Below are 14834 nucleotides of genomic sequence, written 5' to 3' on the forward strand. Positions count from 1 at the left end.
AGGCTTCTCGGTAATGTAGCCCGGAGCCCCGAAAGCCGCGGACCGCGCCGGGATGGGCGGTAGATTCTGCCCGGAGACTGGAGTTGCCCTGAACTGCGGGGCCTGAGGAGACCCTGAGTTCACTCACCCTGGGCACCGGAGATTTAGCCAAAGCAGAACTGGGGCAGGTGGCAGCCTCGAGAAGAAGGTTCCAGGAAATGGAGGCCAGGGCTAGATGTCACTTAGAGGCGCGGTGGGCCCTGTGAAATGGAATCGTGAGTGGAGCCAGCCTCGCCCGCCTGGCCTGCGCTCCCCTCCGTGGCACCTCCGTTGCAGTGGCTGTCCCCGCGCAGAGCAGGCCCCTCCGCCCAGAACTGAGCCTCTTTCCTCGGCTGGGACAGTTCACGCCCCCAGAAGCGAATCAGTGCGCTGCGAAGGCCTGTGGTAGTCCCAGGGAAGGGGAAAACGCGTGCAGCTCTAAACCGAGGCCATGGTCCTGGGAAGTGGAGGGAGGCAACTGCCAAAGGGATTCAAAGGACAGTGTGCGATCCTTAGCGACAGACCCTATGACTCTGCTTAAATACTGATACATTACATCTGTAGGGGGCAATGAGGGAGGCTCCATTTCAAATTGGGTCAAAAAATCAGAAGAAATAAAATAGGGGCGGCTGGCTTGCTCAAAGGTGGAGCAGGGGACTCGATCTCGGGATTATGAGTTTGAGCCCCAGGTTGGGTGTAGAGATGACTTAAAAATAAAATCTAGAAAGAAAGAAAGGAAGGAAGGACGGAAGAAAGAAAAGAAAGAAAAGAAAGAAAGAAAGAAAGAAAGAAAGAAAGAAAGAAAACAAAAAGTCAAATAAGAGAATTAGAATTTCAGAAGTTTTCTAGCCACTGAACAGGATAACAGGAATTTAAGAAAAGGGAACAGAGGAAATAAAATACTGAAAATTATCAATACAAGAAAATGTCCTAAAATTGACAGACATGAGTCAATAAGAGGAAAGTCCATGGAGTACCAAGCACCAGTGAACGAAAAAGATCCGTTCTAAGGCATGTAATTAGACAATATCAAAGCATCAGGGACGGCTGACTTCCACTACTACCTAACATGAAATAAAGCCATTACAGAGTATCCAATAACTACTTAACACTCTGGACAGGATACAAAAAGCAACCATCCAAGGACTCAGAAATGTAAATAATTGCAAGTGGAAGGGGTGGGGGCTGGATAAAAATTTGAAGAATGAACGATGCAGAGGTATGTTAGCTGGGGTATTTTCCTTCCCCATCTCCTGGTTTTGCCTGGAAGGAGGGCATGTCCCAGAACTGTATAATTAGTGCAAACAGCAAAAGCTATAAGTGAAATCCCTTCTCTCTAGGCAGAGGACTAAAAAAAGAGGCTCCTGAATGGGAGTGGGGTGAAATTTCCCCTTTTTTTCTCTACTGACTTTGCACCAACATCATCACTGCAGGTCCTGAGGCTGCAGGTCCACTACAGTAGCTGTCAGCAGAACCAAGAAAAGAGGCCCACAGGGTCACCACAAGGTGAGTTGTATGACAGCTTGGGGGAGGGGGACAACCAAAACTTTGACAGAAACCCACTCTTCCTAACCTGAGGACTGGCAAAAGTGGCCGCTGGCAGTCATAGGATGGGGGGAATATCCTGGATGAGAGACCTAGAGAAGGGGATCCCTGACTCTGAATGAACTGGTAGGAGACCCATACTCCCTCTCAAGCTGTACAAGAATAGAACAGACTCAAAGAAGCATAATAGAGGCTCTGAGAAGTGAGCTGTGATATAAACCACTACACAAGTCCTAGACTAAGCTCAGAGTGGCATATATGTGGGCATGCCCAAAGCAGCATAGTAAAGCCTTTGAAAACTGAACTGATATTGAATCCATGACCCACAGAAGGTTAAACAGAACATTCAGTGTGAACCTAACTGGGTATACTGCCTGCTAAAATTATTAATATATATATATATTATCCAGATGATTTTATCAGAATACAGAGTCCCAGGTAATAATATTAAAAATGTCCAGGATATAATCCAAAAATTACTTGATACAAAAAGAACCAGGAAGGGGCGCCTGGGTGGCTCAATCAGTTAAGCGTCTGCCTTCGGCTCAGGTCATGATCCCAGGGTCCTGGGATCGAGCCCTGCATCGGGCTCCCTGCTCCACGGGAAGCCTGCTTCTCCCTCTCCCTTTGCTTCCTGCTCCCCTGCTTGTGCTCTCTCTCCTTCTCTCTCTAATAAATAAATAAATCTTAAAAAAAAAAAAAAAAGAACCAGGAAAATATGGTCAATTATCAAGGGAAAAGAAAAAAATCAATGGATGCCAAAGTCAAGATGACTCAAATGTGGGCGCCTGAGTGGCTCAGTTGTTAAGCCTCTGCCTTCGGCTCAGGTCATGATCCCAGGGTCCTGGAATCGAGCCCCATATCGGGCTCCCTGCTCGGCGGGGATCCTGCTCTCCCTCTCCCACTCCCGCTGCTTGTGTTCCTGCTCTCACTATCTCTGTCTCTGTCAAATAAATAAAATCTTTAAAAAAAAAAAAGATGACTCAAATGTTAGAATTATTAGACAAATTATCAGATAAAGACTTTAAGACAGTTAACACTATGCTACATTTGACTCTAACTGAATGGAACCACAGAAGTTCTCAAAAAAGACAAACACTATAAAAGGATCCAAAGGAAAATATTAAAACTGAAAAATGTAATACCTGGAATAAAAAAAAATTAGATGGACTCAATAACAGAATGGAGATAACAGAAGAGTCAGTGAACTTGAACTTGAAGATCAGTGAAAAGTATCCAATCTGGGATGCCTGGGTGGCTCAGTCAGTTAAGCATCTGCTCTCGGCTCAGGTCATGATCTCAGGGTCCTGAGATTGAGTCCTGCATCAGGCTCCTTGCTCAGTGGGGAGCCTGCTTCTCCCTCTACCTGCCACTCCCCCTGCTTGTGTTCTCTCTGACAAATAAGTAAAATCTTAAAAAAAAAAAAAAAAAAAAGTATGCAGTCCAAAGAACGGAGAGAAAAAGACTGAAAAACAACAACAAAACAGATCCTTTAGCAACCTGTGGGACAAGAGCCAATGCTCTAAAATTTGTGTCATTGGAGTTCCAGAAATTGAGGAGGGAGAGATTGATGCAGAAAAAAATATGTAAAAAAATAATGGCTGAAATTTGGTGGAAAACATAAATTTACAAGTTCAAGGAGTTCAGTAAACCTCAAACAGGATAAACACAAAATCATGCCCAGACACAACATCAAATTGTTTAAACAAAATATTTTGAAAGCAGCCAAAAAAAAAAAGAACACATTACAAATAGGGGAAAAATGATTCAAATGGTTGTGGATTTCCCATCAGAAACCTTAAAGACCAGAAGACAGGAAAGCAGTATATTTAAAGAGCTGATTAAGAAAAAAAAAAAAGTGCCAATCTATAACACCAGTGGAAATACCTTGGGAAATAAGGTGAAATAAAGGCAGTCTTAGATGATGGAATATTTAGAAAATTCATTGCCAGCACCCTACTCTAAAAGCATTGCTAAAGAAATTCTTAAAATGGAAGAGAAATGAAAGAAGGGGGAAACTTGGAACTTCAGAAAGTAAGAAAAAGCAACATAAATGGTAAATACCGGGGAAAATATGAGACTATTTTTCCCTTCTGAAATTATTTAAAATATGTATAACTTCAAAAAGTATTACATGGGGCACCTGGGTGGCTCAGTCGGTTAAGCGTCTGCCTTCAGCTTAGGTCATGATCCCAGGGTCCTGGGATCGAGCCCCGCATTGGGCTCCCTGCTCAGCGGGAAGTCGGCTTCCCCCACTCCCTTTCCCTCTGTACTCTCCCTCAAATAAAATCTTTTTTAAAAAAAAGTATTACATTGTCTGATAGGGTTTTCATTATATGTAGATGTAGTACATATGACAACTGTAAAATGAAGTGGGGAGGCTTTAAGGCTTATACATTGTACTTGAAGTTGTCAGATACTAACTTTAAGTAAACTGTGACAACACAAGAATGTATGTTGTAATAACTAGAGGAACCACTTTTAAAAATACAAAGAAATAAAGCCAAACAGACAATACATAAGCTCAAATGTAAAATGTATTCTAATGCAAAACTGTTTCTCCACTCACAACACAACTAACATCAAATATGTAGGGATCCCCCCCCCCCATCAATCAATTTTCCAACTCTGGACAGCAACTGGTATAATTCAGTCCAATTCTTGACACTAACTTAGTGTCAGACTCCACAGGTTTAAGGGCTGAATCCCACAAGAGTGTCCTCACTTCAGACACTACTTTCAAGTAATGGGTCCCCAGGTAACCCACATTTCTCTCCAACTTGGCTACAAAGTCCAGGGTTTCCATATACAGCCCCTTCAGTTTCAATAATTTGCTGGAATGGCTCAGGAAACTCAGAAAAATGTTACTTATGTTTCCAGGTTTATTTATTTATTTATTTTTAAAGATATTATTTATTTATTTGACAGAGAGAGACACAGCGACAGGGAACACAAGCAGAGGGAGTGGGGGAGGGAGAAGCAGGCTTCCCGCCGAGCAGGGAGCCCGATGCGGGGCTCCATCCCAGGACCCCGGGACCATGACCTGAGCCGAAGGCAGACGCTTAACGACTGAGCCACCCAGGCGCCCTGTTTCCAGGTTTATTATAAGGGATATTATAAAGGATACAGATGAACAGCCAGTTGAAGATATACACAGGGCAAGGTTTATAAGAGTCCTGAGTGCAAGAGCTTCTGATCCTGTGGAGTTGGGGTGTACTACCCTCCCAGCACATGGGTATGTTCACTGAGTAGATTCACAGTGCCTGGATAGATAAAACCTGACTTGTATATGCCTCCCTGGACGAGACTAATTGAAAAGCAAAGGAGGAGAGTGCCCAGAACACTGGGCCTCCTCTGAAGTTTCTTAGCTGAATACGGCCGGATTCTTACTGCGGCTCAAGGCTCTCATCCAGGGAGTAAATGCTTAAATGCAGGCACCTGTAGTGGTCACGTACTTCACGAACTCCTTGCCTTGCATGTGGTGTGTTAATTAAACTCACAATAAAAGCAGAGACAGAGCTTGTCTTCCAGGCCTTTCGCCCCTAGAGCATCTGGCCCTCAGGCCTCTCCTTTCTCCTACTAAGGTGTTGGGAGTAATCCTTTTCATTCGCAGTCTCAGGATTTGCTGGCCAAACCCGACAGTTCACTAACCCAGAAGCTCTCCAAACCCCCTAGTTTAGGGAATTTAATGGAGGCTTCATCATATAAGCATGATGGATTCTTTTTTTTTTAAAGATTTTTATTTATTGAGAGAGAGAATGATAGAGAGAGAGCATGAGAGGGTCAGAGGGAGAAGCAGACGCCCTGCTGAGCAGGGAGCCCGACGTGGGACTTGATCCAGGGACTCCAGGATCATGACCTGAGCCGAAGGCAGTTGCCTAACCAACTGAGCCACCCAGGCGCCCCAGCATGATGGATTCTTAATTCAGTCTCTAGCCCCTCTCCCCTCCCTGGAGGACGAGAGGGTGGGACTGAAAGTTCCAAGATTCTAATCATGGTTTGGTCTTCCTAGTCACCAGCCCCCATTCTGCAGCTATCTAGAAGCCCACCAAGAGTCACCTCATCAGAACAAAAGATGCTTCTAGCACCCCTGTCACTCAAGAAATTACAAGGGTTTTAGGAGCTCTCTGTCAGGTACTAGAGACAGAGACCAAATGGATATTTTTTACTATCTCACAATTCACATAATCCAAAGAAAACAGGATGGAGGGAATAGAAAAACAATGCACAGAGGGGCCAACATAAAACAAATAATAAAATGATAGACCTAAATCTAACCCTATCAATAATTAGATTAAATGTAAAGGGTCCTGGGGCGGCTAGATGGCTCAGTCAGTTAAGCGTCTGCCTTTGGCTCAGGTCATGATCTCGGGGTCCTGGAATCGAGCCCCGTGTCTGGCTCCCAGCTCAGCAGGGAGTCTGTTTCTCCCTCTCTGTCTGCCCCTCCCCCTGCATATGCTCTCTCTCTCTCAAATAAATAATCTTTAAAAAAAAAAAGTAAAGGATCCTAATACACCAAATAAAAGGCAGATTTTCTCTAATTATATTGAAAAAAATTGTCCAACTATATATTGTCTAAAGATATCCATCAGAGGGGCACCTGGCTGGCTCAGTCGGTTAAGTGTCTGCCTTGAGCTCAGGTCCTGGGATCAAGCCCCAAAGGGGAGTCTGCTTCTCCCTCTCCCTCTGCTGCTCCCCCTGCTTATGCTCTCACTCTCTCAAATAAATAAATAAATATAAAATAAAATAAAATAAAATAAAAAAGAACTGCCAATCCAGGGTGCCAGGGTGTCTCAGTCAGTTAGGTATCTGACTGGTGATTTTGGCTCAGGTCATGATCTCATGGGCCACGATTTCATGGGTCCTGAGATTGAGCCCTGCTTCAGGCTCTGCACTCAGTAGGGAGTCTGTTTGATATTCTCTCTCCCTCTCCCTCTGCTCCTCCCCACCCCTCTCTCATTCTCTCTCTAAGATAAATATTTTTTTAAAAAGAACTGCCAATCAATAATTCTCTTTCTAGTGAGAATATCTGAGAATATCCTTTAGGAATTAAGGTGAAATAAAGGTGTTCTTGGAGAATACCTTTGGTGAATACCTTGATGAATTTTCTTCTTGGAAGGAAAAGGAAGAGAATTCATTGCCAATATCCCTACTTTGAAGGAAATGCTAAAGTTCATCAGGCTGAAGAAAAATAAATGGGAAACTTGGAACTTAAGAAATAAAAGATGACCAACAAGAGTGGTACATACCTGGATAAATATAAAAACATTATTCATCCCTTTAAGAGTTTTCAGTGTAGGGCGCCTGGGAGGCTCAGTCGGTTAAGCGACTGCCTTCGGCTCAGGTCATGATCCTGGAGTCCCGGGATGGAGTCCCGCATCGGGCTCCCAGCTCAGCAGGGAGTCTGCTTCTCCCTCTGACCCTCCTCCCTCTCATGTTCTCTGTCTCTCATTCTTTCTCTCTCAAATAAATAAATAAAATCTTTAAAAAAAATTAAAAAAAAAAAAGAGTTGTCAGTGTATATAGATATAACACTAAACATAGAGATTTTAACAGGACTTTATGGTTGTGAGGCTTACATTTTACTTAAAGTAGTAAAATATCAACTCTACATGGACTGGGAGAACTTAGATATGGATACAGATCTTCCTTGACTTGTGATGGGTTTACATCCAGATAATCTCATCATAAATTGAAAACATCATAAGGCAAAAATGCATTAAATACAATTAACCTATCAAACATCACAGCTTAGCCTAGCCTACCTTTTTTTTTTTTTAAGATTTTATTTATTTGACAGAGAGAGATAGCGAGAGCAGAAACACAAGCAGGGGGAGTGGGAGAGGGAGAAGCAGGCTTCCCGTGGAGCAGGGAGCCCCATGTGGGGCTTGATCCCAGAACCCTAGGATCATGACCTGAGCCGAAGGCAGACGCTTAATGACCGAGCCACCCAGGCGCCCCTAGCCTAGCCTAGCCTAGCCTACCTTAAAGATGCTCAGAACACTTACAGTTGGGCAAAGTCATCAAACACGAGCCTCTTTTTATAATAAAATGTTGAATATCTCATAATTTGTTGAACACTGTACTGAAAGTGAAAAACAGAATGGTTGTATAGGTACAGAATGGTTCCAAGTGAATTGGTTGATTACCCTCATGCCCAACTGGGGTCTGTGGCTCACTGCTGCTGGTAAAATCTAACCTAGAGAGGGAAACTCTGGGTTGAACAGTTTTTTCTTTCATCATTTGAAAAACGTGCCATTTTCTCCATGATTTCTGTTGAGATATCTGCTGTCAAATTGTTTTCCTTCTATAAGTAAGGTGTCATTTCTCTCACTGCTTTTGAGATTTTTTTCTTTATATTTAGTTTTCAGAAATTGGATTATAATGTGTCTTGGCTTGGATTTCTTTGTTTTTTTTTTTTTTTTCTTACCCCGTTTGGGTTTTGCTCAGCTTCTTGAATCTGCAGGTTATAGATGTATGTATTTTGCCATATTTGGGACATTTTTCAGCCATTATTTCTTCAACTACTTATTTAGCCCTGACTTCCTTTTCTCCTTCTATGGGACTCCTGTGACAGGAATATTATATTTTTTCTTATAATCTCACAGGTCTCTAAGGCTCTGTTTCGTTTATCTGAGGTTTTGTTTTCAGTCTAGTTTCTCTCTGCTGTCAGACTGAATAATTTTTATTGTCTGTCTTCAAAGTTAATGAATCTTAAAAAAAATTTAATGAATCTTTCCTCTGTACTTTCCATACTGCCGTTGAGCCCATCCATTGTTTTATTTTTTTATATCAGTTATTGTATATTTCAATTCTAAAATTTCCACTTAGTTCTCTTTATGTCGTCCATTTTTTGCTGAAATTTACTTTCTATTTTTCATTTATTTCAAGTGTTTTTGCAATTGCTAATTAGGGCATGTTAATAATGGTTGCTTTATTTTTTTATTTTTTAAAGATTTTATTTATTCATTTGAGACACAGAGATACAGAGAAAGAGAGAGAGCATGAGCAGGGAGAGAGGCAGAGGGAGAGGGAGAAGCAGGCTCCCTGCCGAGGCAGGAGTCAGGAGCCAGGACCCCGATGTGGGGCTCCATCCTAGGACCCTGGGATCATGACCTGAGCCAAAGGCAGATGCCTAACCATCTGAGCCACGCAGGCGCCCCAATAATGACTGCTTTAAAAGCTTTGTCAGATCATTGTAAGATCTCTGTCATCTGTGTTGTCATCTATTAATATTTTTTGTTAATTTTTTTTAAAGATTTTATTTATTTATTTGACAGAGAGAGACACAGAGAGAGAGGGAACACAAGCAGGGGGAGTGGGGGAGGGAGAAGCAGGCTTCCCGCTGAGCAGGGAGCCCGATGCGGGACTCGATCCCAGGATCCCGGGATCATGACCCAAGCCGAAGGCAGACGCTTAACGACTGAGCCACCCAGGCGCCCCTATTTTTTGTTAATTTTTAAGGTATTTTTTTTTTTTGAAGATTTTATTTATTTGACAGAGCACAGGCAGGGGGAGCGGCAGGCAGAGGGAGAGGGAGAAGCAGTCTCCCCGCTGAGCAGGGAGCCTGATGTGGGGCTTGATCCCAGGACCCCGGGATAATGACCTGAGCCGAAGACAGACACTTAACCAACTGAGCCACCCAGGTGCCCCTCTATTAATATATTTTTTAAATATTTTATTTATTTATTTGACAGAGAGAGACACAGCGAGAGGGGGAACACAAGCAGGGGGAGTGGGAGAGGGAGAAGCAGGTTTCCTGTGGAGCAGGGAGCCTGATGCGGGGCTCGATTCCAGGACCCTGGGATCACAACCTGAGCTGAAGGCAGATGCTTAACAACTGAGCCACCCCATGCGCCCCATCTATTAATATTTTTGATAGACTATTTTTTAAAGCAGTTTTAGGCTCATGACAAAACATCTATTGATTTTTATTCAAGTTGAGATTTTCCTGGTCTGGGTATGATTTTTTACTGAAACGTGGACACTTTGGGCATTATGAGACTAGATCTTATTTAAACCTTCAGTTTTAGCTGGCTTCCTCTGACGTTGTTATGGCTGAGAGAGCAGAGATACCACCTTGTCTCTGCCAAATGTGGGTAGAAGTCTAGGATCTCCACTCAGGCTTCTTTGATACCTGAGAAGGGGAAGGCCTCCTAGTTATTGCTGAACAGGGACAGGAACAGGGACAAAAGTTCCAGCTCTCCATTAGGCATCCACTGGTAACCTCCCTGGCTGGGACAGATTGGACTATATCATTACTGGTTCCCAGTTTCCAGTCTTACTAAGCTGCTGCTTTCCTTGTTCTTTGGTTAGAGCGCAGGATTTTTTTTTTAAGATTTTATTTATTTATTTGACAGAGAGAGACACAGGGAGAGAGGGAACACAAGCAGAGGGAGTGGGAGAGGGAGAAGCAGGCTTCCCGCTGAGCAGGGAGCCTGATGTGGGGCTCGATCCCAGGACCCTGGGATCATGACCTGAGCCAAAGGCAGACGCTTAATGACTGAGCCACCCAGGTGCCCCTAGAGAGCAGGCTTTTGCTGGGGCTTTTTTCCTACTGTCTACACCACTTGGCATTTCAGAGTTGCCAACTTCTTCAGCTCCAAGTGTGGGACATATGAGGCAAAAAAAAAAAAAAAAAAAACCTCCAAGAATCTCATCACCATGTTATTCCTTAGGTCCCATGGTCCCAACCCTGTGTCTTCTTTCCACTTTCAAAATCTTACGTTTGTTTTCTCTAAGCATCCAGGGTTTTATTTGTACTTAGGAGAAACAGGGAAAAGTACCTCTACTCAATCCTCCCCTAGGCAGGGAATCTTCCATTTTTGCTTTAATTATTACTTCCACCTTGTACATCTGTCCTTTTCTTCCCCTTTTATATGTCTATTATACATATAGAGGAAATTCTAGATCTATTTTTATATTTTTCCCTTTCATAATTTCAGTGTCATTTTTCTTGGTCTTGTGATAACTTACCAAGCTGTTAAGATTGATTTGGTACTCTGCCTATCTATTCATTATGCTAATTATAGTTCTTCAGTCAAATTGCTTCATTGTATTGGTCTCAGTTTGTTCACTTATAAAATAAAGGGGTTAGAAAAAAATAAAATAAAGGGGTTGCAATAGTCTTGAGCTTCCCTTTCATCTCTAAAGATGCTCTTTTACAATAATGGTTTAAGAACTAATATTTAATTACTAGCTATGTAAATTTCTATTTCCTCATCTGTAAAATGAAAATGAGTGACCACATTTCATAGACTTGATACATTATAAGTTTTTAGAACAGTGTTTGGCAAATATTAAAGACTCAATTATTGGTAGTTACTATTTAGGAACCTATGATCTCTAAGTGTACAAAAGCAGGAATAGGAAAGGCTCAATGGAAGAATAACAGCTGAGGGCGCCTGGGTGACTCAGTTGGTTAAGCGACTGCCTTCAGCTCAGGTCATGATCTGGAGTCCCTGGATCAAGTGACCCTCCCCCCTCTCATGTGCTCTCTCTCTCTCAAATAAATAAAATCTTAAAAAAAAAAAGAACAGCTGAACTCTGCCTTTGATGGCAAATACATTTTGATAGCTGGTAATTAAGAATTATAATGGATGGACATTCCAAGCAGAGGAAAAAGCATAAGAAAAGTTGGTAATGTGGAAGAGTGCAAAGCAAGATCTGGGACCATCAGCAATCTATTTTTAGTTACTATATAAAGCACATGCTGACTGCCTTCGGCTCAGGTCATGATCCTGGAGTCCCTGGATCGAGTCCCGCATCGGGCTCCCTGCTCAGCAGGGAGTCTGCTTCTCCCTCTGACTCTCCCCCCTCTCATGTGCTCTCTCTCTCTCAAATAAAATAAAATCTTAAAAAAAAAAGTTATAAATTAGTGATAGGTAAAACTAGAAAAGTAGAAAGTGAACAAAATATGAAAGAACTTGAATAATGATATAAGGAATTCAGATTGTTCTTCACAAGAATTGAAGAAATAGGGGCAGCTGGGTGGCTCAGTCAGTTAATATCTGCCTTCGGCTCGGGTCATGATCCCAGGGTCCTGGGATTGACTCCCGCATGAGGCTCCTTGCTCAGCGGGGCGACTGCTTCTCCCTCTGCCTACCGCTCCCCCTGCTTGTGCTCTCTCTCTCCCTAATAAATAAAATCTTAAAAAAAAGAATTGAAGAATTATAAACATTTATTCTTTGAATGGCAATGAGATAACCAAAGCCATCTTTTAGATTTCCCTGGGAGATACATGGAGATTGCATTTACCAATGACCACATTCTATATGACTCTATTATCATAAAAACTTTGCAGGGCGCCTGGGTGGCTCAGTTGGTTAAGTGTCTGACTCTTGGTTTTACCTCAGGTCATGATCTCAAGTCCTGGGATAGGGCCCCCCTGAGGGGTTCCGTGCTCCATGCTCAGTGGGGAGTCTGCTTCCCCCCTTCTCTCTCCCTCTGCCCTTCCCCCTGCTCATGTAGTCTAAAATAAATAAATCTTAAAAAACAACAACTTAGCTTCTCCTGCCCTTTCCTTCCTAGATTATGTATCTGACAGGAATCCTTGAATTATCTCAGCAACCCAGACAACCAAACATTTAACCATTTACACTTAAATGAAGTTAGGAAAAATTAAAACTGGTCTGGTTCCAGGTGAAAAAGATGGGTGTGACTGTCTGCAGTGGTTCAGAGAATTTACATAAGAAAGCCAACCAAACAGAGCTATGAAGCCCCTGCACCCCCACTTTTCAGACCTGTCAGCATAGCCACTGTTAGTCAACCATCCTCACACTTCCCCTCTACTACTGTCTGGGCAAAATCGTTTCATTTTGCCCTTAAAATTGCCAACCATATCACAAACATTGCATATGTGCTAAACCTCAACACTAAAAGTTCTACCTCCACTTTCTGCCTTAACTTAGCCACGCTTTTCCTTAGGATTTCTCTTCCCTATCGTCCACTAGAGTTGATGTTGCTCATTCCCCATGCCTCACATCCTATGGATCCCAGATGTCATTGTTTTGTTGCTTACACGTTTGCATCCCTCATCCTCACAATGAAAGTCCTTCAGTGAGAGCTATGTTCTATGTTAATACCCCTTCCTATATTTTGAAATATTGTAATGTTCAAAACTCATTCTGGGAATATAGATTTGAGAAAAATTCATGCATCTAATTTTTTTTTTTTTTAAGAAACTGATGCCTTCCAGCTAGATTTGCTCAAACTCATGCTGGCAATTTTAAGGACTTATGTATCTAAGCTTATTTTCACAGAAACTGCTGTTTGAGTTAGGTTTACTGATTTCCAGGTTGTGGGTTGGATTATGTCTCCAAAAAGATATGTTTAAGTCCTAACACTAGTATCCATGAATGTGACTTTATTTGGAAACAGGGTCTTTGTAGAGGTAATAAAGTTGAGATCATACTGCATCAGGATAAGCCCTAAATCCAATAATTCATGTCCTTATAAAAGAGAGAGGTTTGCAGACAGAGGAGCCTAGGGGAAAGGGACCATGAAACTACAAAACGAGGAATGCCTGAGGCAAGAAGCAAGGAAGCATTCTTCCCCACAGCCTCTAGAGGGAGCATGTCCCGGATCACACCTACTGGTTTTGAACGTCTAGCCTCCAGAATGGGGAGAGAAAAGCAAAATACCACAAACTTGATGGCTTGTTTTAAGTTTTGTGGTATTTTGCTCTGGCAGCCCTAGAATACAAACACTCCTCATTCACTGAAAACCTTTACATTCGTTTTTGAATTTCCTCTATCTTTAGTTCATCATCATCTGCATGGAAAACTTACCCAATTGGCCAGTCCTCTTCTCACATATATTTTCACAGTGGTAAAGAACAGCAATGAATGAGAACATATCACGTGGATTACAAACTTAAGGGGCACATGGGTGGCTCAGATGGTTAAGCGTCTGCCTTCGGCTCAGGTCATGGTCCCAGGGTCCTGATCCCCGCATCGGGCTCCCTGCTCAGCGGGAAGCCTGCTTCTCCCTCTCCCACTCCCTCTGTTTGTGTTCCCTCTCTCGCTATGTATCTCTCTGTCAAATAAGTAAATAAAATCTTTAAAAAAAAATTAAGTTAAAAAAGGAAATTACATATCAGTTTCATTTATGCAATCAGATTTGAAAGCTTAAAAACTACCAAACTTACTCCAATAGAACTCCAAGTTGGCCAAACAGGAATTCTATAAGGAACTCAATAAATGGACTTTTGTTGTTCACTTTTATTATACAATGCATGTATTTTTTAAAAGATAGGGGTGGGGGAAAAAGTTTAAAAAAACCCAAACTCATCTATAATTCCAGCCACTCAGGATTATCACTCTTAATATTTGCTAACCATCTTTCCTTATTTTATTCTGAGTATGCTCAGAAAGTGTACCTTGTATAGAAATGGTAATTTTACATCTTGTTATTGGCTTCCCTACCATACCCTAGGAAATTGCCCATTTTTACTGCACTGTAAAAACATGCAAGAGCAGTAGAATAAGTGACCTGAAGGCAACAAAATGTATGTGCATGTGGCTTTCCCACCCCACTCTATTCATGCGTTGTGGCACTCCCCAGAGTTAGGAGAGAGAGAAAAAATAGAGATATTCCTGCTTGAAGGTACATTAGGTGAAAGGGTTCTCAAAAAGAGTATGAGTCTTCCAACTTACACACAGCCCAATTAGAAGGCCAGGCCTGAATGATTTATCCATAATTGATGGGTAAGGAAATTGAGTAGAAAAAGCCAGGTCAGGGGCGCCTGAGTGGCTCAATTGTCGGGCGTCTGCCTTCAGCTCAGGTCATGATCCCGGGGTCCTGGGATCGAGCCCTGCATTGGGCTCCCTGCTCTGCGGGAAGCCTGCTTCTCCCTCTCCCACTCCCCCTGCTTGTTGTGTTCCCTCTCTCGCTGTCTCTCTCTCTCTCAAATAAATAAATAAAATCTTAAAAAAAAAAAAAAAAAAAGAAAAAGCCAGGTCAATGCCATGGCACAATTTGGGAACCAACTCATATCTTCCAAAGACCTCTATCTCCTCTCTTTTTAGACACTCAAGAGTAAGTAATTTTAAAATGATAGAAATGATCATGAGTTTACACTGAATTGGCTTTGCTCCAGTTTTAAAATATTTGGTGAATTTGTCAAATTTCTTTGTGTGGTTCCTTTTACTTAAAGAACATACATTAGGGATGCCTGGGTGGCTCAGTTGGTAAAGCTACTGATTCTTGATTTCAGCTTAGGTCATGATGTCAGGGTCATGAGACCAAGCCCCACATCAGGCTCTGCACTG

The 14834-nt window shown here is 42.4% G+C and overlaps 1 protein-coding gene across 1 annotated transcript in view; it reads right to left on the reverse strand.

Annotated features, from left to right (window-relative positions):
• Window positions 1-87: 87 nt before the first annotated feature.
• The window catches only part of ZNF146 (zinc finger protein 146), a 47649-nt gene continuing 32902 nt past the window's right edge, over window positions 88-14834 (reverse strand). Inside the window, exon 4 of the transcript XR_004682579.1 lies at window positions 88-239. The gene's annotated coding sequence lies outside the window, so the exon portion shown is untranslated. The remainder of the gene's footprint in view (window positions 240-14834) is intronic.

This window comes from Mirounga leonina, unplaced genomic scaffold (assembly GCF_011800145.1).
Source record: "Mirounga leonina isolate KUSES-001 unplaced genomic scaffold, KU_Mleo_1.0 Mir_177, whole genome shotgun sequence".
In the NCBI taxonomy this organism is placed as follows: domain Eukaryota; kingdom Metazoa; phylum Chordata; class Mammalia; order Carnivora; family Phocidae; genus Mirounga; species Mirounga leonina.